Source organism: Haematobia irritans, chromosome 3 (assembly GCF_050003625.1).
Source record: "Haematobia irritans isolate KBUSLIRL chromosome 3, ASM5000362v1, whole genome shotgun sequence".
Taxonomy (NCBI): Eukaryota; Metazoa; Arthropoda; class Insecta; order Diptera; family Muscidae; genus Haematobia; species Haematobia irritans.
Window position 1 is genome coordinate 65,747,169 of NC_134399.1, and position 26,761 is coordinate 65,773,929.

At 31.6% G+C, this 26,761-nt stretch overlaps 1 protein-coding gene across 2 annotated transcripts in view; it reads left to right on the plus strand.

Moving 5' to 3' along the window:
• mamo (maternal gene required for meiosis) overlaps window positions 1–26,761 on the plus strand; it is a 665,568-nt gene that overhangs the window by 35,799 nt on the left and 603,008 nt on the right. Inside the window, exon 1 of one of the 2 annotated variants that reach the window (XM_075300219.1) lies at window positions 19,291–19,771. The exons of the other annotated variant lie outside the window; for it this stretch is intronic. The gene's annotated coding sequence lies outside the window, so the exon portion shown is untranslated. Of the gene's footprint in view, window positions 1–19,290; window positions 19,772–26,761 lie in introns of those variants that run through there. 2 annotated transcript variants of the gene reach the window in all.

Genomic DNA, 26,761 nt, shown 5'->3' on the forward strand with positions numbered 1-26,761 from the left:
TAAAAAATTTTTGTTTTTTATTAACCCTTAAATGTACAAGAACACAAAAAAACGAACATCTTTATAGTACAAATTTTTCAATTTTTTTTTTTTGATCATTAAACTAAGGGCGTTTTCGATTCGCAAAAAATATGTTGCCTTGGTGTTACACTACTTTTTCCCTAATTGACATTTCGCCCACTTGATATCGTAGAACTCGGTCAAAATCTTAAGACGTAAGAATTATTTTCAAGTTGTATCTGAAAAGATACAGTGCCCATTTAAGGGTTAAATTTAGGACAGTCATCCACAAAATTCCCTCTTACTTTAAATTTTATGTCTTTGAAGTAAGATACGATATCTTTGAGGTAAAGAAAAGCATTTTGGATGATATAAATAACCTTAATATACAGGGTGGCTTGTATGTAATGCAACCAACTTCGAAACAGTGTCAGATTACTGCACACAGGTGGCTATCGTTAGATCCCCCCGGGTATTCAATGTGAATAAATCTTTTGTATAGCATCTCATTGCTCGTTACCGTGACACTGGCAATGACAAAAGGTGGACGAAGAAAAATGGTAACAATACCAGAAAATATCCGAAAAGTGTAGGCCAGATTTGATCGAAATCCACGCCCCTTGAAAATGTGCTCGTGAGTTGAACTCATACACCTTATGTTGAAAATGAGCTTGGACTAAAGCCATTGAAATTCCAAAAAATGCAAGAGCATGCACTGAAAGAGAAGAGTTTTGTTTTCCGATGTACGAAGTGGACACATTTCTCTCCAAAATAGTTCCTCCTTTTTTCCAGGCCATATATTGAGACCCCCAAACAAATTTTGCAATATCCGTTTTTACCATCGGATAGAGCACTTATCTCACATATAAATCTGCAACACCATCTTTTCCCAATTGGGCCACAATGGACACATTTCTCTCTGTTTCGTATATGCAACATAACTGCGATTCGGAAGATTTTTGGCAAAAGATTTTTATAGAAAGCTATCGTTTCAGTTTATCTTTGGTTAAAATATGGTTTTTCTACCTCTTCCCGTTTGGCCAATTTCCATGGAGGGTTATATCGCAAAAAATTTCTTTGTATTCGTATATAACTCATTTTTCACATATAGATGGCGCTGACATGAATATACATGTATGGATTTATTTTACCTTAAGGCCAGTATTACGTTGACATTATCGCTATAAATTGACCATTTTTTCACGGTTGCTTTTTCTCAATAATGTATTTCACCGAAACTAAACAAAACAATTCTTGAATTGGATCATTCCCCATCAAGTAATAATAAATAAATAATTTGCAACAAGAAGATATAATTTTATTCTGTGTTTGCAGATTTAGTTTTGATTTTAGCGGCTAAACTCGAACTGAAAACTCACCTTAACAATGCAAGAGCTCATCAACAATGCACACACAAAAGTTAGACCGGAAAGAGCCGAGGAGTTGCTCCGCTTATCGTGGTCGGTTACAAATTTTGACTTTCCGATGAGAATCGATTTCAAATCGCGGAGTTTGTAAATAAACAAAATTATCGAGTTGACTTCTTATGTGAATTCCGATATTATTTGCTTTTAAACAATAAAATTTTTTAAAAATAAAAATAAAAAATAGAGCAATTAATGCTGGGAACCCTCTCAAACAACTGGCATGAGACATATATAGCATATATTACAATAATCTCACATAACATCTCAAATATGGACAAAATTTTGGCGACCCTAGGTGGCCGCTTCTTGGAGTTTTCACTGTATATCGAAGATTTTAAATTCCAATTCTCATAATATAATTTCTTCGACTTTTGATTTTACCAAAATCGACTCTTTGGCTTTTAATGAAAGAGTCGCCCATAGATTAAAAGGGAAATGTAATGGTAATAGTTCTATGGTAATATCTGCAGTATCTGTATTAAAAAAAATAAATAAATAAATTATAAAGAGATACATATCTAAGGAAATATAGTGAATATGAATGCTTAAATGCAGCTCAAAATTATAAAAAAACAAGTAAGAAAAGTCTAAAGTCGGGCGGGGCCGACTATATTATACCCTGCACCACTCTGTAGATCTAAATTTTCAATACCATATCACATCCGTCAAATGTTTTGGGGGGCTATATATAAAGGTTTGTCCCAAATACATACATTTAAATATCACGCGATCTGGACAGAATTTGATAGACTTCTACAAAATCTATAGACTCAAAATTTAAGTCGGTTAATGCACTAGGGTGGACCACAATGTTAGTAAAAAAAATATGGAAAACATTTAAATCTGAAGCAATTTTAAGGAAACTTCGCAAAAGTTTATCTATGATTTATCGCTCGATATATATGTATTAGAAGTTTAGGAAAATTGGAGTCATTTTTACAACTTTTCGACTAAGCAGTGGCGATTTTACAAAGAAAATGTTGGTATTTTGACCATTTTTGTCGAAATCAGAAAAACATATATATGGGAGCTATATCTAAATCTGAACCGATTTCAATGAAATTTGGCACACATGACTATATTACAAATTGTACTCCTAGTGCAAAATTTCAATCGGGATAGAACTCTGGCTTCTGGGTCCATATAAGTGCATATCGGGCGAAAGATATATATGGGAGCTATATCTAAATCGGAATCGATTTCAACCAAATTTGGCACGCGTAGCTACAATGCTAATTCTACTCCCTGTGCAAAATTTCAACCAAATTGGGGTAAAACTCTGGCTTCTGGGTCCATATAAGTGCATGTCGGGCGAAAGATATATATGGGAGCTATATCTAAATCTGAACCGATTTCAACCAAATTTGGCACGCATAGCTATAATGCTAATTCTACTTCCTGTGCAAAATTTCAATTAAATCGGAGTAAAAGATTGGCCACTGTGGTCATATGAGTGTAAATCGGGCTATATATGGGAGCTATATCTAAATCTGAACCGATTTGGCTGATATTTTATATTTTTTATATTTTATATTTTTGATATTTGCAAGTTTTTGGAGACTCATAAAATATTCGGATGTATGGAATTTGAGGAAGATCGGTTGATATACACGCCAATTATGACCAGATCGGTGAAAAATATATATGGCAGCTATATCTAAATCTGAACCAATCAATAGGGATCGTCTTTGACCCGCAACAGGACCCTATACCAAATTTTAGGACAATCGGACTAAAACTGCGAGCTGTACTTTGCACACAAAAATACATCAACAGACAGACAGACGGACATATCGAGCGATAAATCATAAATAAACTTTTGCGAAGTTTCCTTAAAATTGCTTCAGATTTAAATGTTTCCCATATTTATACCCTTCACCACTACTGTGGTACAGGTTATAATAAGTTTGTGGATTTGTATGTAACGCCAAGAAATAATTGTCATAGACCCATCTTTTAGTATACCGATCGGCTTAGAATTAAATTCTGAGTCGATTTAGCGATGTCCGTCTGTCTGTCTGTCTGTCTGTCTGTCTGTCCGTCTGTCGGTATATGTAATTTTGTGCACAAAGTACAGGTCGCAGTTTAAGTCCGATCGTCCTCAAATTTGACATAACGTCTTTCTTCGGGTAGAAGACAATCGCTATTGATTTTGGAAAAAATCGGTTCAGATTTAGATATAGCTGCCATATATAGTTATCACCGATTTGATCATAATTCACGTATTCATGAACCGACTTTCTTCAAATTTTGTACATCTGAATGTTTTGTCAGTCCCGTCAAAACTGCCAAATATCAGCTAAATCGGTTCAGATTTATATATAGCTCCCATATATATCTTTCGTCCGATTTGGACTTATATGGCCCCAAAGGCGAGAGTTTTGCCCTGATTTGCTTCAAATTTTGCACAACGAGTACGTTTAATGGTATCGTTAATTGTGCAAAATTTATTTGAAATCGGTTCAGATTTAGATATAGCTCCCCTATATATCTTTCGTCCGATTTTGACTTATATGGCTTCAAAAGCCAGAGTTTTGCCCCGATTTGATTAAAATTTTGTACAAGGAGTACGTTTAATAGTATCGTTAATTGTGCCAAATTTAGTTGAAATCGGTTCAGATTTAGATATAGCTCCCATATATATCTTTCGACCGATTTGGACTTATATGGCCCCAAAAGCCAGAGTTTTGCCCTGATTTGCTTCAAATTTTGCACAACGAGTACGTTTAATAGTATCGTTAATTGTGCCAAATTTAGTTGAAATCGGTTCAGATTTAGATATAGCTCCCATATATATCTTTCGACCGATTTGAACTTATATGGCCCCAAAAGCCAGAGTTTTGCCCTGATTTGCTTCAAATTTTGCACAACAAGTACGTTTAATAGTATAGTTAAGTGTGCTTAATTTGGTTAAAATCGGTTCCGATTTAAATATAGCTCCCATATATATCTTTCGTCCGATTTGGACTTGTATGGCCACAAAAGCGAGAGTTTTGCCCTGATTTGCTTCAAATTTTGCACAACGAGTACGTTTAATAGTATCGTTAATTGTGCCAAATTTAGTTGAAATCGGTTCAGATTTAGATATAGGTCCCATATATGTCTTTCGACCGATTTGGACTAATATGCCCACAGAGGCAAAAGTGCTACTCTGATTTACGTGAAATTTTGCAGAGGAAGTAGAATTGAACTTGAAACTTTGCACAGGCAGTAGAATTAAGGTTCTGCATATGCGTGTTTATTTTGGTTGAAATCGGTTCAGATTTTGATATAGCTCCCATATATATATTTCGCCCAATTTTCCGTCATATGACCACAGAGGTCAAAGTTGTTATCCGATTTACGTGAAATTTTGCACAGGGAGTAGATTCAACATAGTAACTATGCATATGAAATTTGATTGTAATCGGTTCAGATTTGCCTATTTAGGCAAAACTGGCCGAAATACCTACATTTTCCTTATCAAATCGCCATTGCCAAGTCGAAAACTTATCAAAATGACTCAAATTTTCCTATTACTCTATTACACATCTATCGACCGATAAATCATAAATACACTTTTGCGAAGTTGCCTCAAAATTGGTTCATATTTAAATGTTTCCTATATTTTTTTTTTACTAACATTATGTTCCACCTCAGCGCATTAGCCGACTTAAATGTAAAATCTATAAGTATTGCAGAACTCTGTACAGATCTGCTAAGATATACAGAATATATGTGTATGGATTCATATAACATCCAACACATTGGACGGATTTGATATGGTATCGAAAATGTGGACTTACAAAGTGGTGAAGGGTATAAAATAGTCGGCCCCGCCCGACCTTAGACTTTCCTTACTTGTTTTTTACTAACATTGTGTTCCACCCTAGTGCATTAGCCGACATAAATTTTGAGTCTGTAGATTTTGTAGAAGTGTATCAAATTATGTCCAGATCGAGTGATATTTAAATGTATGTACTTGGGACCAACCTTTATAAATAACCCCCAACACGTTTGACGAATGTGATATGGTATCGAAAATTTAGATCTACAAAGTGGTGCAGGGTATAATATAGTCGGCCCCGCCCGACTTTAGACTTTCCTTACTTGTTTTTATTATATAAAATGTAATAGGATTCATAAGTAGGGGCGTGTGTGAATGTGCGTAACCGATTGCATCTACTAAGTGTACATAACAACAACAACAACAACAATGGGATCCATTTATCCATTCATTCATAGAAATGTGCAATTGTTTTTTTATTTTCTGCATTCGTTCTCACACATCGTTTGTTTACTCACAAATTCATATACATATATATGTATGTATGTTTTTATGTATATACATATGTACTGATATATTGAGGTATTCACACACTCACTTTTGAGCCAATTTGTTTGTTTTCTTGCCGTTAACTGCGCCATAATTGTGTGTGCATTAAAAGTCAAAGGCGTAACGCAATATAGTAGCAGTGTCACATAGAGAGATATTTGGAATATGTAACACAGTTGCCACTCAAGCCAAAAATAATCTACTAAAATTTGGAGAAAATTTTACCAAAAACTAACAAAATTGTATTTCTATAGACAATTTTGTCAAAATTTTATTTCTATAGAAAATGTTATCAAAATTTTATTCCTATAAAAAATTTTATCAAAATTTTATTTCTATAGAAAATTTTATCAAAATTTGATTCCTATAGGAAATTTTGTCAAAATTTTATTTCTATAGAAAAATTTTATAGTCAAAATAGAAAATATTGTCAAAATTTTATTTCTATAGAAAATTGTGTTAAAATTGTATTTCTATAGAAAATTGTGTTAAAATTTTATTTTTATAGACATTTTTGACAAAATTTTATTTCTCTAGAAAATTTTGTCAAAATTTTATTTTTATAGAAAATGTTGTCAAAATTTTATTTCTATAGAAAATTTTGTCAAAATTTTATTTCTATAGAAAATTTTGTCAAAATTTTATTTCTATAGAAAATTTTGTCAAAATTTTACACTTGTAGTTTAGTCAATGCATGGCTTTAAGCTGAGATCAAAAAACAACAATAACGATTGAAGAGAAGCCAACAATAACAAACAAAACGAATGAAGATAGAGGAAGCACGCTCAAAAACAAACCCAGCCAAATACATACAAATCGATGATTTGAGTTTGGCAAAGGAAAAGAGATATGCTGGCAAATTTGTTTAGGCAGTAGCCGACTATCAAACCCTTTTTCGGGAGGTTCAAGTGTAGTTCACGTTGGGTTGAGTGAATTACCCGAATTTATTCTGATAATTGGTTGATAGTTTTGCTGCAAGTAGAGGATGCTGATGAGGAATGTGGTAATTCCGAAACAGCTGTACATCCAACCATCTTGCAGTCTATAGGGCTTTGCCCAAATAAATTTGACAAGCATACTTTTCCTCTGTTGGTTAAGCTACACTTGTAGTTTAGTGGCTTTAAGCTGAGATCAAAAAACAAAAAAACAACAATAACGATTGAAGAGAAGCCAACAATAACAAACAAAACGAAAAAATTTTATTTCTATAGAAAATTGTGTTAAAATTTTACTTTTATAGAAATTTTTGACAAAATTTTATTTCTCTAGAAAATTTTGTCAAAATTGTATTTGTATAGAAAATTTTGTCAAAATTTTATTTCTATAGAAAATTTTGTCAAGATTTTGTAAAAATTTTATTTCTATAGAAAATTGTGTCAAAGTTATATTTCTATAGAAAATTGTGTTAAAATTTTAGTTCTATAGAAAATTTTGTCAAAATTTTATTTCTATAGAAAATTTTGTACATATTTTATTTCTATAGAAAATTTTGTCAAAATTTTATTTGTTTAGAACATTTTGTCAAAATTTTATTTTGATAGAAAATTTTGTTGAAATTTTATTTCTATAGAAAATTGTGTCAAAATTATATTTCTATAGAAAATTTTGTTGAAATTTTATTTCTATAGAAAATTGTGTCAAAATTATATTTCTATAGAAAATTGTTTTAAAATTTTATTTCTATAGACATTATTGACAAAATTTTATTTCTATAGAAAATTTTCACAAAATTTTATTTCTGTAGAAAATTTTGTCAAAATTGTATTCCTATAGAAAATTTTGTCAACATTTTATTTCAATAGAAAATTTTGTCAAAATTTGATTTCTATAGAAAATTTTGTGAACATTTTATTTCTTTAGAAAATTTTGTTAAAATTTTATTTCTATAAAAAATTTTGACAAAATTCTAATTTGTGAACAGTTCGATTATTTGGCCCAAGACCATCCAAATTTTATAACTACGGCGATAGTTTACTTGGAGAATTTAATTATAGACAATAGATGCAATATGACATTACGAGTATATTTTCTACTTCTCTGAGCATCTTGGAAATAAGCTGCTCTCATTGCTATTATAGAAGTGTTTCTTTGCTCCTCATGTGACATACATGGAATATTCAAGATGCAATGTTAGTTGAATGATTGTAATTATTTTAATTTATCGTAATGAAAATTACTTAATATACTTTATTTTATTTTTTTTTTCAGGTACGTGCTTTCCTTTATCAAAAAATAAAAAGTAAGTCTATGAAAATAATTTACATAATCTTTAAAAATAGAAATGTGATCTTCCCAATTTTGTATAGTTCAAAAATTTTTCCATATACCAAAAAAAATCTATCACTTTGAACCACCTCATTGACCCTGAGAATAAAATTAGTTTTCTATAACGTACCGTTACCAACGGTTAAATTCACAGATTTAAAATTCTATAACATCTAGCACAAAACTTCCTGGTTGTCAGTATTTTAGCCAGCATGATGTTGTCGACAATTTCCCGCCACATTATCGCTTAAAACAAAAGAACCTAAAGATAAACCGCACGCCTTTTTTCTGTACAATTCGATAATGCGTTGGTCGCTGTAGGGCTAGTAATTCATTGTGATAGACTTAAAACTATTTTGATTAAAGAGGAACACAAAAAAAAAACAGCAAACCAACTAAACTACAGGGAACACTAAAAACGAACTGAGAAAATTAGAAACCGATTTCATGTTCACTTTTTTAGTCTATCATAGAAAATGAGAAACAAAAAATAATTAAAATTTTTAATTAACTTTTTGTCAGTATTATTAATGATTTCGATGATGTTTGCAATTTTTTTTTGTTTGCAAATTTAAAAGTCGGGAAAAAGAATTTGATAGATGAAGATGATACAGAACTACACGGAGAGAATAGAATTAAAAAAAAAAATATTTTTTTATAATAGGACAATAGTTATAGGACAATAATTATACAATTTTATTTATTGATTTTTAGTTCTATTATTTTACAATAAAATAAGACATATTAAAAAAAAAATCAATTTACATTTAAATTTAATTTAATTAACTTAAAAATAATGTATAATAAATTTAAATAAACAAAAATAAATGTGTAATTCAATGCAATATAATTTAATGTGTGTTTTGCGAATAACAATGTATTGTATGAAAATAAGTACAAAAAACAAATGTTTTCAACATATTTTTAACACATATATTTAAATTTAAGTACGAGTAAATTAATAAATACGAAATTTAACTGTAATTTGATTTAATAAATACGTATTGAATGAATTAATTTCAAATAAGTAAAATACAAATGTTTTCAATGTATTTAAATTTAAGTAATTCATATATTTAAATTTAAGTAAAGTAATAAATGCTAAATTTAATTGTAATTTAATTTAGTTTAATAAATACATATTGTATGAATTAATTTCAAATAAGTAAAAAAAAACAAAAGTTTTCAACATATTTTTTCACATATATTTAAGTTTAAGTAAATTAATAAAATCTGAATTTAACTGTAATTTAATTTAATAAATACGTATTGTACACCCAGAGAAGGAATATGATCGCCTCAAACATGTTTTAAGAGCAAAATGTTATTTTTGGGTGGTGACCATGTAACATGGTTTTCGCAACCATGTTATTTTCTCGGAAATCATGTATGAGATTTCGGCAAGCAGGTTATATTTGACGAGAAAATAATATTTTAGTGACAAACATGTTACATGGTCACCATACAAAAATAACATTTTGCTCTTGAAACATGTTTGAGGTGATCATATTTATTCTCTGCGTGTAAGCATTAATTTCATATGTGTAAAAAACAAATGTTTTCAACATATTTTTAACACATATATTTAAATTTAAGTAAATTAATAAATAATAATTTTAACTGTAATTTAGTTTCAATTTTTCTTCTATTTTATATTTAAATTAAAATTAAATTTAATTTATTAACATTTTTTATTTACAATTTAGGATTTTTTAAAGCAATTTTTGAGGTTTTTAAGATACGAAATTTATGAATTTTCGAGATTTATGTTTGACATCTGCATAGCTTTTGTGTATTTTTTTTCCTTTCAAAAATAGTGGTTGTATCTTAAAATATACATTGTTCATTAAACTAAATTTTTGGTCACAAATATACAATTTGATTGTAGTAGAGAATATACCATAGATTTACCAGCATTACTTTTATATCCGGTAAATATGAATTATTCTCCAATTTGTAGGGGTTTAAATTTTCGGGCAAAATTTGATTTTCAATTTTGGTTTCAGATTATACAAAAGTACTATCGATTTTTCGGAAATACATATTTTTTAAAACTGCTCTATGATGTTTTAAATGCAACAGACTTACTTTCGAAGAATTCGGTCAAAATTTTGGGACGTAAGAATTTTTTTCTGGTTGTATCTTAATAAATACAGTACACGTTTAAGGGTGATTTTAATTTTATTTACTTACATAGAGGATTATGTAGCATCCTCTTTTATTTAATTTTAATGTATGAATCCCAGAGATTCCTTTTGCCCAATTTTTCTCAATGTATCATTGAAGTGCGATTAAAATCTATCCCAAATTGAACTAAAATCTCTAAACACAGTCCCATCCATCTATTCCGCAAACATCCAATGACCCAGCGAGTGGGGCAAACAATCCAAGAAAAAAAAGAAAATGAACCTCGAGTGCTAAATTCAAAATTGAAGAAGAACAAACCAAAGAGAAAATCAAAATTAGGTAAAGAATGGTAAAAAATTATTCATTTTGATAGGCTGTATTGTTGTTGCTGCTCTTATACAGTTCATCCATTGGTTTGAGCATTGCTTCTTTTTTTTTCCTAACGCCTAGGGTTATTGCGAATCTGATATCGTTTAATTTTCGCATTTTATTATCACACAGAAGGACAGACAAATAAACGAACATATTTCTCGCCATCCAATACAAGAGTTTGTCTATGAGTGTGTGTGTAACGGCCCAGCAGGGTCTATTGAACTCTAGGCTGATGGCAAAAGCCGTCATCTAACAAAACTAAAAAAAGAAGCGCTAGAAATCCCCTTTATTCTCACCGCTCTCTCATGCTCTCAATCGAAGCAAACCAACAAAAAAAATTAAACTTTCAAATACCTACCAGCAGCAAACCCCACGTTGCGCTCACCTCTCGTGGATAGCGTTGACTTTACACCATAAAACAACGCGATTAATGAAACCGACAACATCACCACTGTATACCGGCAACATTAACCTCACGATGTGAAAAAGAAGAAGCAACAGCATAAGAAGAAGCACTGGCAACAACCAGCCAGCTGTCAAAATTTGCTCATAGCTCACACACCAGCAAAAAAGCCTGAACTAAAAAAAGTTGCCAAAAAACTTTGCGAAAATGCTCAGGTCATTGAGCTCCTAATGTCTGTCCACAATCGCGAAAAAAGCCTCACCGGCTAGCCGGTCGGCCTATAAGCCATACAGTACAGAGAGGGAGCATTGACACGCACAAAAATAGACTAAATTCAGACTTTTTTTTATTGCGAATAGTAAAATCATAGATAACAACAGAGAAAGCAATAACAATAAGCATAAAAAAATGTGTTGCTCCAAAACCCAAACCATCAAACGACAGATACGTCATAGCGCTACGCACTATAACATTTTTTTGTTTTACTTCTCTTCGCTCACTCACTACATTTACTCATAGGCCTCAATTATGCGTAAGCTAAATGGTGAGATGTGCGTGTGTATAACGAGGGGGAGAATAAGCGTAATATTCGAGATTAGAGAGTTTGCCAATAGTATTCACCTACGCAATGATGACGTATCAACAATGATCAATGGTTCAATGATATGGCATTAATTTTTTCATATTTTGATTGAATTGTAACATATTGGCGCTATGCTCTATACCCACGACATTTGATAAAAATCAATTTAATACATTTTTATTTTATTTTTATCGATATAGGAATATTTGTAAGCTCTCTAATTCTAATTTTATACGATGTGGAAAAAATCATTATTCATTAATCTCGGGAATGCAGTTTCCTTTGATTTTAAGTTCTATAGTAAAACTTTATTTTTTCCAATATCTTAATTGAAATAGACCCTTCTATATTGATTTTAATTTATATAAATATATTTTTTTATACCCACCATAAGTTTGTATATATTATACCCACCATAAGGTATAATAAGTTTGTCATTCCGTTTGTAACACATCAAAATATCGATTTCCGACTATATAAAGTATATAAAGGGTGATTTGTTAAGAGCTTGATAACTTAAAAAAAAAAAACGCATAAAATTTGCAAAATCTCATCGGTTCTTTATTTGAAACGTTAGATTGGTCCATGACATTTACTTTTTGAAGATAATTTCATTTAAATGTTGACCGCGGCTGCGTCTTAGGTGGTCCATTCGGAAAGTCCAATTTTGGGCAACTTTTTCGAGCATTTCGGCCGGAATAGCCCGAATTTCTTCGGAAATGTTGTCTTCCAAAGCTGGAATAGTTGCTGGCTTATTTCTGTAGACTTTAGACTTGACGTAGCCCCACAAAAAATAGTCTAAAGGCGTCAAATCGCATGATCTTGGTGGCCAACTTACCGGTCCATTTCTTGAGATGAATTGTTCTCCGAAGTTTTCCCTCAAAATGGCCATAGAATCGCGAGCTGTGTGGCATGTAGCGCCATCTTGTTGAAACCACATGTCAACCAAGTTCAGTTCTTCCATTTTTGGCAACAAAAAGTTTGTTAGCATCGAACGATAGCGATCGCCATTCACCGTAACGTTGCGTCCAACAGCATCTTTGAAAAAATACGGTCCAATGATTCCACCAGCGTACAAACCACACCAAACAGTGCATTTTTCGGGATGCATGGGCAGTTCTTGAACGGCTTCTGGTTGCTCTTCACTCCAAATGCGGCAATTTTGCTTATTTACGTAGCCATTCAACCAGAAATGAGCCTCATCGCTGAACAAAATTTGTCGATAAAAAAACGGATTTTCTGCCACTGATTTTGGTAATAAAATTCAATGATTTGCAAGCGTTGCTCGTTAGTAAGTCTATTCATGATGAAATGTCAAAGCATACTGAGCATCTTTCTCTTTGACACCATGTCATAAATCCCACGTGATCTGTCAAATACTAATGCATGAAAATCCTAACCTCAAAAGAATCACCCTTTATATTCTTGATCAGGGAGAAATTCTAAGACGATATAAGCATGTCCGTCTGTCCGTCTGTCTGTCTGTCTGTCTGTCTGTCTGTCTGTCTGTTGTAATCACGCTACAGCCTTCAATAATGGCGCTATCGTCCCGAAATTTGGCACAGATTAGTTTTTTGTTTGCAGGCAGGTCAAGTTCGAAGATGGGCTATATCGGTCCAGGTTTTGATATAGTCCCCATATAAACCGACCTCCCGATTTGGGGTCTTGGGCCTATAAAAACCGTAGTTTTTACCAGATTTGCCTGAAATTGGAAATCTAGAGGTATTTTGGGACCATAAAGAGGTGTGTCAAAAATTTTCCGTATCGGTCCATGTTTTAGTATAGCCCCCATATAGACCGATCTCCCGATTTTGCTTCTTAGGCGTCTAGAAACAGTATTTTCTATCCGATTTGTCTGAAATTGAAAATCTAGAGGTATTTTAGGACCATAAGGAGGTGTGTCGAAAATCGTTCGTATCGGTCCATGTTTTGATATAGCCCCCATATAGACCGATCTCCCGACTTTGCTTCTTGGGCGTCTAGAAACTATATTTACCATCCGATTTGCCTGAAATTGGAAATCTAGAGGTATTGTGGGACTACAAAGAGGTGTGTCCAAAATGGTCCATATCGGTCCAGGTTTTGGTATAGCCCCCATATAGACCGATCTCCCGATTTTGCTTCTTACGCGTCTAGAAACAGTATTTTCTATCCGATTTGTATGAAATTGAAAATCTAAAGGTATTTAGGGACCATAAAGAGGTGTGTCGAAAATGGTCCGCATAGGTCCATGTTTTGATATAGCCCCCATATAAACCAACCTCCCGATTTGGGGTCTTGGGCCTATAAAAACCGTAGTTTTTATCCAATTTGCCTGAAATTGAAAATATAGAGGTATTTGAGGACCATAAAAAGGTGTGCCGAAAATAGTTCTCATCGGTCCATGTTTGTGTATAGCCCCCATATAGACCGATATCCCGATTTTACTTTTAGGGTTTCTAGAAACTATATTTACCATCCGATTTGCCTGAAATTGGAAATCTAGAGGTATTTGAGTACCATAAAAAGGTGTGGCGAAAATGGTGCTCATCGGTCCATGTTTTGATATAGCCCCCATAGAGACTGATTTCCCGATTTTGCTTCTTGGGCTTCTTGAAACTATATTTTCTGTCCGATTTTCCTGAAATTGAAAATGTAGTGTTCTTTTGGGACCATAAAAAGATTTTTACTTCTTGGGCGTCTAGATACTATATTTTCTGACCGATTTGTTTGAAATTGAAAATCTGGAGGTATTTTAAGATCACAAATATGTGAGTAGCAAATGGTGCCTATCGGTCCATGTTTTGGTATAGCCCCCATATACACCGATCTCCCGGCTTTATTTATTGGGCTTCTAGAATCCGTAGTTTTTATCCGATTTGCTGGAAATTAGTAATCTATAATAAAATTTTACACAAACGAAATTTCTTTTTCTTATAAAGTGTTTTCGTTTATTCAACGATTGTCTCTAAAATTTGTGTCAAAAGAAAACTTTGCTTGTCTAAACTTACGTTTCTCAAAAAAGAAAACACTTCTTTCAAGGTATAGCAGGCGCACTGATCATGAAAATTGGTTCAAACTGAAAGTAAAAGTTCCAGATTTTACTCATCGTATTTAAATAAATGCGGAAAAATCTACAGATTTCAGATTTTATGTCAAGGCGTAATTTCAACATATACACGATATGTTTATATTTTCTCTAAAACTCAAACAAAATTGGTTCTCATAAATCCAGAATCTTATCTAGTCTTCATAGGTAGACTCTTTAAAGTTTGTCTTCGGGAGCTGGCTCGTTTGGGAGAAGATTTGTCATCAAACCCCATACAATTCTATATATTATCAAGTAACCCACTACGACGAAGAGTTTTCATAGTAATCTATTATACTTGATTCATGGTGGTGGGTATTTAAAATTCGGCCCGGCCGAATTTACTGCTGTATATACTTGTTTTATTTATTTTAGTTAGTTCTTTTGCATATTTTTTTGTCATACACTGAAAGAAGGTTTTCTTTTCTGAGGAATCAAATTTTAGACAAACGAAGATTTGTTTTAGAAGAAAATAAAACAGATTAGAGACCGTTGTTACAAAGTTTGCCATGCATTCGGGTTTATTTTCTCTCAATTAAAATACTGCAGTCAAAGGGAGATATTGTTTGTCTAAAATTTCGTTCCTTACACTGAAAAAATATTTACGTGATATTAAAGATTACGCAACCTCATTTTTAGGATGCGCAATTTACACACTATTAAGGACATATCTCTTCAAAATAATGAAATTTTAATTACAAGAAAGTTTATAATGTATAATGTTAGGACACTTATTTTGAAAATTTGCGTCCTTCGATAAAGTTGCATGTCTTTAAACTAAGGCAAATTTTCTTTAAAGTAAAGAAACACATTTTTGATTTAAAGAAATCGTCCTTAAATTAACTGAAATATTGAATCTTTAGATTTAAGTATAAAACGCTTCAAATATAGGCTCAGACTTATTTTGAGGATTTAGCATTTTTGGTTTAAATTTTTTTGGAGTTAAGAAAATATTTTTTACTTCGAAGTATCCATCATAATTTGGATTTTTGAACTGGCATTTGTACGTGAATAGCCTTATTAATAATCCGGAAAAATAGAATGACAATTCGATAAATGAGATCTATATCTTAATTTTAATTTTATAGGTCCTAGATTTAAAGCCAGATAGCCAGCAAAAAAATTTCCTTATTTTAAAAAACCAGCATCTTCGGCTCGGAATTAATACCAAAATCCTTAAAGGAAGGTCAAAATCTTTTAGTGTAGTTTTTTTTTGAGTGTAGGAAAGTATTTTTTCTTTGGGTTTAAACACAAAAAAAAAAAACGCTGTTAAACTAACGTAAATTTAATTTGGTTTTATTGCAAAAAAATTATTTGTAGTTATTACATATAAAAAGGGGAACATTTCATTGGACTGTGCAAAATTTTCGAAAAAAATGTCTCAGACCCCATAAAGCATATCTATTCTGGTGGGTTTTGATGAAATTTTGAGTCAATGTGACGAAGTCCGTCCATCTTTTGAAATCAAGCTAACTTACGAACGAAACGTAGTACAAGCTTTTGCTATTGACCTTTATGTATAGCGTCCATATAAACGGATCCCCAGGTTTGAACTCCGTAGCCTCTGGTAGGAGTAAATTTCATTAGTATATGTTCTCTAACATTCATTGAAAAAATTGGTTCATATAGGTCCATAATTATATAAAGCCCCCATTTAATCCGATACCCTGACGTGAATTCCGGAGCAAATTTCAGACGATAGGGTTGAAATTGAAAATATGTGTGCTCAACAAACCAAAGTTGGTCCATATCACTCAATAATTATATAAACTGACTCCCACGGATTTCTGGAGGCTCATTTCTTAAATTTGGCATCCTATTTCCCTATGCTATTCCCTAAATTTGGTCCATATAGTCCCCATATATTCCTAAGCCTCTGGAAGGGAGTAAATTTCATCCGATCTGCTTGAAATTTGGTACGTGATGTTAGTATATACCCTCTAACATCTCAATTGGGAAGTGTTTCTAAAGGAACAACTTTAAAAGCACTTTCCAAATATATCATCCACAGACAGACTAAAAATGTATAAAATTTTACGAGTTGTTTAAATTTTGTCGAAAAAATGCAAAAGGACATTGTAGAAAAACTTTGGATTTTTGCAAATATTCAATGTCAAACGTTTCAGTAATCGTTCACTGAAAAAATATCACCAAAATATTTCCAATTAAAAAGTTAATTGAAGTTGAAAATTTTTTTCAATTAATAAATTAATTGATACAATTAACTTTTTAATAAAGATAGAAATATTAAGTTAGTGAAGTAAATGCATGAAAATTTTTGAATTTTTCATTAAAAAATACAATTAACGTTCTAATCAAACTCATAAGACTAAGTCAGTTAAAAAAAGTGATGAACATTTTTTTTAATTTTTAATTAAAAATGTATTTCAAACAATTAATTGTTATTCCAAATAAAAACTCTAAGCGAAATCAGAAAGTAATTGAAAATAGCTACCTTTTTTAATTAAAATATTAATTGAGTTTTGCAATCAACATCAATTAAATTTTTAATTGAATCAATTAAAAATTGAATTGAAATTTGCTAATGAAATCAATTAATTTTTTAATCAAGAATTTTTTTTATGCCCAATTAAAACCGTGATTGATACTATCATTTTCGTGATTGAAGACATTTCAATTAAAAAATTAATTGCATCAATTAATTTCGTGATTGAATGAGAAAAAATTTTTTGTGTGTTACAATCCATTAAAATTTATAAAAATAAAATTATTCATTTGGCAAAATATCTCAAAAATTTTTTAATTTTTTATTTCTCTATTTATAAATTTGCAATCGTAATAAATTATGAAAATAGACAGTATATGATTGGTGTCAACATCATAGGTTTTCGGTCACACCTTAAGACGCAAATTCAATGCAACTTCTGTTGAAGTGGTGGACATCCGTCCTCTGACATGTCCATGTTTAACGCAACGATTCTGCGCCAATTTTGCACCACTTCCGGATCCAATTATTATATTATTTTCACTACTTTTCTGGCGACGCATTGTCTTCTACTAACTTTAGAAGACAATGGTAAAAAACAAAATAACGAACGACAAAATTTTAAAAAGTCTGATCAAGAGAAAAATAAAAGAAATTGTTGTTCAATTAAACAAAAGTACAAATTATTAATGGCTTGGAAAATGCAAAATATAAGCAGTCAAATTTATCAACATTTTAATTATACCAAAGTCACTTAATTTCCACGTCGTAATATTTTTAACGTCCCTTACTAAGGTTATAACAAATCCCGATCGCTAGAATGTTATAACCATTTTCGACTGCATATCCCCACCATATTAAACAAAAAAAAAATTTTTTTGACAAACAAATCTATATTCACACATATTGACTATGCATTTATAAAATGTACCCCATAACTCCCGATTCTGCAAAAAATAAATAAAAATAACTAAAAGCGAATATTTGGTTTCTATCATATAAATGCTATTCGAATAGGGGATAGCCCAAATAAAAAAGTAAGCTAAAGAGGCTTTCTTAAATAAAAAAGCAAAACAAAAAACTCTCACCCCCAATAACATCAGTCATAAATAATTGTGCGAATTTTTTTTTGTTTGTATTTTTTGTCATATTTTTTGCAAATTAAAATAATAACAGATACTCGTGGCCGATCAAGAAGAGAATGCGAGAGAATAACATCAAGTGGGGTTGTTAAGAGAATTCGCAATGAGTTGCCTATGTGTGTTTATCAATAGTGTTGTTGTGTGTGCGGAGAAGAGAGCAAATTTCAATTGTGCGAATTTCTATGACGATTTCGTATATGTTGTTGCTATTGTTTGGGGCTTGTAGCTATTGTTGGTGTTTTTGTTGTTGTTTTGCCTAAATTTTGCAAATTCGTTTTGTGGCGATTACTGTTTATGCTTTCGGCTGGGGTTTCATGTTATCTCCTGTATATAATCATCATCCTCATTGGCATTAGTAGAATTTTAGTTTGTTAGCTGTGTGTTTGTATGAGTGTGTGTGTGTGTGTGTTTGTTGGCTGCTTGGTTGTTGGGGGGTTAGGAGATTGGTAAAGTGATGTTAATCTAAAAATGTTTGATGCCAAATAACTATAGATGTATTTTTGCTATTTTTTTTGCAAATTTGCCATTTGCGAATTTCAAAGTCAAGTTGAAGAGCGGCGTTGACTCTCTTGCTGCCACCGTTCTTTTCGTTCATTCTCTTGTTTGGATGAGGGGTGGTTAAGCGTTAACGGTGTGTTAGGTTATTCTTTTTGCAAAAAAAAAAATTGTGTTGATTTGCTTCCTATGCTCTTTCGCTCCTCTGCCCAACAACGTATTGAGACATTCAATGGATGAGTTGGACGACGACGGACGAATGGATGGATGGATGTTGGTTGTTGTTGAGTCTTTTATTTTTTGCAAATTCGTTGACGCCGCAGTCACCGCTGCTGGGTCGGGCTGCCTCTGCCCCAACAACAGCAGCAACAATGACGGAACAGGCAACACATTTGCAAAATTAGGTTTTTGCAAACTTTTTGCCAATGCTTTTTGTTGTTATTTTGCGAATGTTGTCAATTTTCGTTGGCACCGTCGTTGCTCTTTGTTACTATTGTTGTTATTGTTGGTTGGTCGCTGTTTGCTGATTTTTTCGCATGTGTGCGAAATAGTTTGCTTGATTTTTGCGCTGTTTTTTTTTTTGCCATTTGCAATTTTTTCCCTGAGCATATTCTTTTAAGTTCTTCTAAATTGTATTTTAGTTTTTATTTCGCCATTGTTCGCAATTGATCGCGGTAAATTTTTTTTTAGTTTTCTTCCGTCTCGAAACAAAATTTTTTTTTTGGCAAAAAAATACGAAAACAAAAAAATCTGGATCATATACCCCACCCCATCCACCATCGATATGCGACAGGGCATTTGAAAGAAATAAAAAACAACGGCCATTCTAAATTTCGTAAATTACAAAGCGAAATAAAACACATCCTTTTTACCAAATGTTTTCGAATTTGGTGTAATAAGCGCGCGTGCTAGCCCATTTCATATAGAGTGCGTGTGCCTGTATGTAAGAGAAAGCTTTTGGAGAGTTTGAGTGTATGTGAGTGTGAGTGACAACCCTTTTCAAGTGCTGTAGAAAACCCCGCCTCCTCTATCTTATGCTTAAAGAAAATTTAACAGCCTAACGAAAGAAAAGAAAATATTTGGAAAAAAAAGCAAGTGCTTTCTACCAAAGAGAAGAGTGCAATAAAAGGTAGTTGAAAAAGTAAAATAAGATAACAACAAATTTTCACTCAATGCATTTTCATCTTTGCATTGCTTTGCCGTCGGCATTTAGCTAACGAATGGCGTCGGTCTTTATAGCCATTCAACCAACCAAGCAACTCTCCCTTAAATGTATAATGAGAATGTAAAATGAGAGCCGCTACCAACAAAGGTCCCTAAAGGAAACCATCCAACATAGAACAACAACAACAACAAACACATACATCCATATATTGATCATATGTTAAAGGGATGTATCCCTCTCCATCACTCTCTCTTATCGATACCCTCATTGTTACTCACGATTTAGCAATGAGATGGCAATGCGATTTGTAAAAAGAGAGAATTAAAAAACAAATATACAAAAATAATAGAAAGATATAAAAATAAAAGTGATAAAAAACTAATAAGAAATAAAATGTAAATAATTAAATAAATATTTAATTTATGAAATAGTTATCTATGACCCATGACAAAGGAATATGTATAAATCCATGTCGCTGGTAGAATAAAATTCAATGTCATCAAAATTATGTGAGAAATATTAAAAAAAAAGTTTAAGTAATAATAAAAATATTATTTATTTAAAGAAAAACATTAAAAATAAATAAAAACATAAAAATAAATACAATTACAAAATTTATTCTATTAGTTATAAAATAATATTATTGTTATCTAAAAAAAAAACAATATAATTGGAAGAATTTATTGGTGTTTACTATTCGTCCTTAAAAAAATGTTTTCTATATTTTTAAACCCAGGTTTATCGAACTCTTATGCAAAATATTATTCCATTTATTATCTGATGAAATATAAAGAATTTAAAGGCCTATGAAATTCTGTGAAATAATTAAGAATGAATCATAATAACTAAAAAATTAAAACAAAACAAAATTGGAAATGATAGAAAACAAAGCAGAAATTACAAAAAAGTCATAACATTTAAATAATTACTGGACATCTCATAGTAGCTTAAAAAACAAGTGCATCTATATGAAAATTATAAAAAAAATTTAAAGACAGAAAAAAAAAAACAATTATTATTAATTAAATAAACCAATAAAGAAACGGATTACCATAAAATAAAAAGTAACAAAAAATACACAAAATATTACAGAAATATTATTATCACAAAAAATTGGTGAAAATTGGTGGAAAAAGCAAATACAAAAAAAATTATTGTGAAAATTGAAAATTGAAACAAACAAAATTGTATAAACAAGATTAACAAATATATATGTTTAAACAAATCAAAAATAAAAATAATTTCGTTAAAAAAACCATAAATATTTCCAGTTGAATATAAAGTAAAATACAATTTTGTTATCTACGTTAAAAAACGCACACATAAAAATATTGAAGCCATTACATTGTGAATTAACAAAGTTATTTAAGATTATTTCATAAATTTTAAATTAATAAAAGAGTTTGACATTTTGTTATATTGTGGCACAGAAAGAACCACATTTTGTTTCTCCTGTCTGATTGTGATTTAATTTCTCGTGGATCTAATGACAGCAATACCATTTACATGTCTGTTCAATTGAAGAGATCTATATTGGATTAATATACGGCAAGTATTTATTCAAAATTATTACAAAAAAATTTTTTGAAATCACTTTCACACAGGAAATTTTTGGATTAACTATTTATCGAAAAAAATATCATTAACAATTAAAAAAAAAGGATTTTTGTTTTTTTTTTAATTAAAATAAAAAAATCTATCTCACAAAACCAATTGAAACAAGTATATTCTTAATTAAATCAATTAATGTCGATGATTGATTCTATCATTGAATAAACTTAAATAAGAAATGAATTGAAATTAATTTTGTGATTGAAACCGAAAACATATTCTTCTATCGATATGAAAATGTATTTAAAACAAATTCTACCCCCAATAAATTCTTAGAGGCGGACTATCCCTACACTCAAAAGAAGTTTATTTGAATTCAGAGATTTTGACCTTCCCTAAAGAATTTTGGTATTGATTCCGAGCCAAAGATGAGAATTCAGTATGAGAGGAAGATATTCCCTTAATGTCATGTTGCATCTATTGTCTAGACAAACAATCAGATCCCGGCCAATAAAAGTTATATAGATTTCTGTACACATGGCTCCGAATTGGATGAGTCTTGGAGTCGGAGTCTGAAGATTTTGCTGGAGTCGGAGTCGTAAAAATTTTGCTGGACTCCGGCTAAACTAAATTTTTGTAAAACACTTCATATTTTTTTAACTAAACTAGTTTTTACGCAAATTATTTTCCATTGTGTTATTCATTCGATCATTGTTCGGTATGACTGTAAATGAAACGCAACTTCCAATTATGGAGATCATTTTATGTTTCCTAGATCGCCTGAATCGATCCTTTTTAATGCCCACAACCGTAACAATTTATTTGAAATATTTCGAACAATCGATTTTTTTTTTATTTTTAATTTTATTTTAAGACCATATACCTACACTGTCTCAAACATTTGTGCGTACACTAAACTGTTGCAAATATATTTCATCGTATCTCAGAAACTAGATAATTTGATTTTATTCGATCTTTTGTGGTATCAAATAGTACAATTCTCTTGAAACGAATCGGCCATATAGTCTTTGAGATACAATGAAATATAGCTTTAACAGTTTGGTGCACGGACAATTGTTTTTATACCCACCACCATAGAATGGTGACGGGAGTATAATAAGTTTGTCATTCCGTTTGTAACACATCGAAATATCGATTTCCGACTATATCAAGTATATATATTCTTGATCAGGGAGAAATTCTAAGACGATATAAGCATGTCCGTCTGTCTGTCTGTTGTAATCATGCTGCAGCCTTCAATGATGGCGCTATCGTCCTGAAATTTGGCACAGATTCGTTTTTTGTTTGCAGACAGGTCAAGTTCGAAGATGGGCTATATCGGTCCCAGTTTTGATATAGTCCCCATATAAACCGAACTCCCGATTTGGGGTCTTGGGCTTATAAAAACTTTAGTTTCTATCCAATTTGCCTGAAATTGGAAATCTAGAGATATTTTAGGACAATAAAAAAGTGTACCGAAAATGGTTCCTATCGGTCCATGTTTTGGTATAGCCCCCATATGGACCGATTTCCCGATTTTGCTTCTTGGGTGTCTAGAATGTGTATTTTTTACCCAATGTGCCTCAAATCGGAAATCTAGAGGTATTCTAGGACCTTAAAGAGGTGTGCCGAAAATGGTGATTATCGGTCCATGTTTTGATATAGCCCTCATATAGACCGATCTCCCGATTTTACTTCTTGGGCTTCTGGAATCCGTAGTTTTAATCCAATTTACCTGAAATTTGAAATCTGGAGGTATTCTAAGAAAATAAAGAGATGTGCCAAAAATGGTGAGTACCGGTCCATATTTTGATATAGCCACCATATATACCGATCTCCCGATTTTATTTCTTGGGCTCCTAGAATCCCTAGTTTTTATCCAATTTGCCTGAAATTGGAAATCTAGAAGTATTCTAGGACCTTAAAGAGGTGTGCCGAAAATGGTAAGTACCGGTCCATGTTATGATATAGCCCCCATATAGACCGATCTCCTGATTTTACTTCTTGGGCTTCTAGAAACCGTAGTTTTTATCCAGTTTGCCTGAAATTTGAAATGTATAGGTATTCTAGGAAAATAAAAAGAGGTGCCAAAAATAGTGATTATCGGTCCATGTTTTGATATAGCCCCCACGTAGACCGATCTTCCGATTTTACTTCTTGGGCTTCTGTAACCCGTAGTTTTCACCCAATTTGCCTGAAATTGGAAATCTGGAGGTATTTTAAGAAAATAAAGAGATGTGCCGAAAATGGTGATTATCGGTCCATGTTTTGATATAGGCACCATATAGACCGATCTCCCGATTTTACTTCTTGGGCTTCTAGAATCCGTAGTTTTTACCCAATTTCAAGCAAATATAGAGGAAATCTAGAGGTATTCTAGGAACATATAAGGGTGTGCCGAATATATTGAGTGTCGGTACAATTTTTGATATAGCCGCCTTATAAACCGGCCCTCCGATTTGGGGTCGAGATTCTAGAACTACAATTAAATGTGCTGAATACTGTGTGTATTCTTCCATGTTTTGGTATAGCCCCCATTACACCGAACTTCCGATTTAACTCCTACGGTTTCTAGAAATTGCAGTTTTTATCCGATTTGCCACAAATTGAAAATATTCTGGCATTTTGGACCTATAATAAAGTGTATATGATTTAGTTTCATCGGTTCATTTGGTAAGGCCTCCATATAGACCGATTTCACTTATTGAGGGTATAGAAGACGCACTGATCATGAAAATTGCTTGAAACTGAATGAAAAATTTCCAGATTTTACTTCTCGTAGTCATTTAAATAATTGGGATAAAAATCCCCAGATTATAGATTTCAAATCAAGGCATTATTTCATCATTTTCTTGCACACTTACAAGAGATGTTTATGATTCCTCTAAAACTCAAACAAAAAAAATGGTTCTTATAAATTCAGTATCTCATCTAGTCTTCATGGGTAAAATCTTTATATTTATCTGTGGGTAGCGTACTGGTTGAACTGATCTGCTTTGGAAAATATCTGTCATCAAACCCCCCTAAAATTTTCAAAGGAAACTATTATATTTGATTCATGGTGGTGGGTATTTAAGATTCGGCCCGGCCGAACTTACTACTATATATACTTGTTTTTTCTTTCTATAGAAAATTTTGCCAAAATTTTAGTTCTAAAGAATATTTTATCACAATTTTATTTCTATAGAAAATTTTGCCAAAATTTTAGTTCTAAAGAAAATTTTGTCAAAATTTTAATTCTATAGAATATTTTATCAAAATTTTATTTCTATAGAAAATTTATCAAAATTTTCTTTCTACAGAAAATTTTGTCAAAATTTTATTTCTACAGAAAATTTTGTCAAAATTTTATTTCTACAGAAAATTTTGTCAAAATTTTATTTCTATAGGAAATTTTATCACAATTTTATTTCTATTGAAAATTTTATTGCAATTTTATTTCTTATTGATGCTCACTGATACTCACTGCCAAGTCGACCCTTGTAAAAATGACTCAAATTTTCCTAGACCTCTAATTTATATTGCCTAATATTTATAAATATTTCCTATATTTATACGTTGCGTCACACTGTGCCCAAGTCATTAGCCGTGCCCAAAAATTTGGCCAAATCGGGTCAGTTTTAAATGTTAGTTAATGGGAACATAAACCTTCCCAGCAAAAAAAGCGGCGCCAAAAAAGTAATGAAAATGTTCTGTTTGGATCCGGAAGTGATGCAAAATTGACGCAGAAGCGATGAATTTAACATGGGCTTGTCATAGGATAGAAGTCCTCCATTTCAGCAGCCGTTGCACTGAGTTTGCATCACTTCTTTAGGTGTGATCCGAATTCAATGCTTTGGATGTAAATAAAAAAATCTGTGATATTTTGTCAAATAAATATTTTTTAAATTTTTTTATAATTATTAATGGATTCTAACGCTTGTCGGAAACGTTTGACCTCAAATATTTTCAAAAAATCACAATTTTTTCAGATTGGATTTTGCATTTTTTTCGACAAAATTTAAATGATTTGTACCATTTTATGATTCTTGCTCTGTTTTTAACCTATTTGAAACAAAAAAAAGTTAAAATTTCCCATAAAAAGTATGAAAAAACCAAGATATAAAACAAATTGAATTAAAAGAACTTCCTGTGTAGTTAAAATAAAGAACATCATTGGTAGTGCATCTTCTGGAAGTGCTTTTAAAGTTGTGCCTTTGGAAGAAGTTCCAACGTTTTTTGCTGGGTTTATATAAAGCACACAACAAATTTGAAGGATTTGTGATTTTATCGAAATGTAGATATAAATACAAAGTGGTGGTGAGTATATTATAGTCGGCCCCGCCCGACTTTAGTCTTTTCTTACTTATTTTTTACGAACACCGTTCGGACTCGGCTATAAAAAGCAGGTCCCTTGTCATTGAGCTTAACATGGAATCGAGCAGCACTCAGTGATAAGAGAGAGAAGTTGACCACTGTGCTATCACAATGGACTGAATAGTCTAAGTGAGCCTGATACATCGGGCTGCCACCTGAAGACTGTTGGTATCTGCTCATATGGTGATCGGTATTTATATCATTATTTTATTTATTAAACATAGGATCGACATTCCCTTAAATTTGAACTGTAGAGTTAAATTGTCATCAAATGCGAAATTAAAATCTTTTTTTGCACAATATAAAATAAATATAAAAGGCTATATCGGCTTTGGTCCATTAAAATTTTGCACAGGGTTTAGTTTTAATTTCGATTTACGATAATCTTAGCCTGCCATCTTAAAATTTTCTTTTCACGTTTACATCGAAATGCATGATTTTATTTATAATTATTAAACGAATTTTTGTGGCCAAGAAGTTTAAGGAACTTGATGAATTGAATCACTGAAAAGAAAACTGGCAATTTTTTAATTTATTTTCCTCCTAATTGGTCTTCTTGTAGGGAACATGTTTAATTTTTTTATTTTATTTTATTTATTTCTTTTTTTATTTTTTAATAAAACTATATTAAGAAAAATTAAATTCAGTAATCAGGCATTTTTTTAGCCAGCTTAGACATGTCAGACATTATAAGTGCACGTTTGCGTATAATGCCACTTTCGTATCACGCCATGAATGCTAATCGTCATGATGATCGTGTTATCCGCATGTATTTTATAAAATGAAAAATGATAAATTCATTCATTAATAAAACATTAACAAGATTTAAAGGAAAATTCATAAGGCACACAACTACCAGAGATACACACAGTTTTTTTGGTAACACTTCAAGATGTGTCTTGTCTTTAATAGTAGACTGGCGGTTTTTTTTTCCAGGCGTTGATTTTTATTTTTCCTAATTTTATGTGCATCAGAAAATTGTCTAAATAAATTAAAAAATATATATACTATATATATACATATATTGTTGTATTATAATCATTTCAA